Source organism: Nematolebias whitei, chromosome 23 (assembly GCF_014905685.2).
Source record: "Nematolebias whitei isolate Nwh7 chromosome 23, NemWhi1, whole genome shotgun sequence".
Taxonomy (NCBI): Eukaryota; Metazoa; Chordata; class Actinopteri; order Cyprinodontiformes; family Rivulidae; genus Nematolebias; species Nematolebias whitei.
The window spans coordinates 1,948,362-1,948,656 of record NC_056520.1 but is presented as its reverse complement, the minus strand read 5'-3'; the positions used below and the strand labels follow the sequence as shown (position 1 = coordinate 1,948,656).

General features: G+C 58.3%; 1 protein-coding gene across 1 annotated transcript in view; it reads left to right on the top strand.

Moving 5' to 3' along the window:
- LOC119428653 (platelet glycoprotein Ib alpha chain-like) overlaps positions 1 to 295 on the top strand; it is a 952-nt gene that overhangs the window by 153 nt on the left and 504 nt on the right. The gene's annotated exons all lie outside the window — the stretch shown is intronic.

Below are 295 nucleotides of genomic sequence, written 5' to 3'. Positions count from 1 at the left end.
CACCAGTGTCCACTGTCCCCAAACCCACCATCATCCCAGTGAGCACCGTTGACCTGGACACCACCAACGACCTGGACAGCCTGATGACCTCACCAGTGTCCACTGTCCCCAAACCCACCATCATCCCAGTGAGCACCGTTGACCCAGACACCACCAACGACCTGGACAGTCTGATGACCTCACCAGTGTCCACTGTCCCCAAACCCACCATCATCCCAGTGAGCACCGTTGACCTGGACACCACCAATGACCTGGACAGCCTGATGACCTCACCAGTGTCCACTGTCCCCAAACC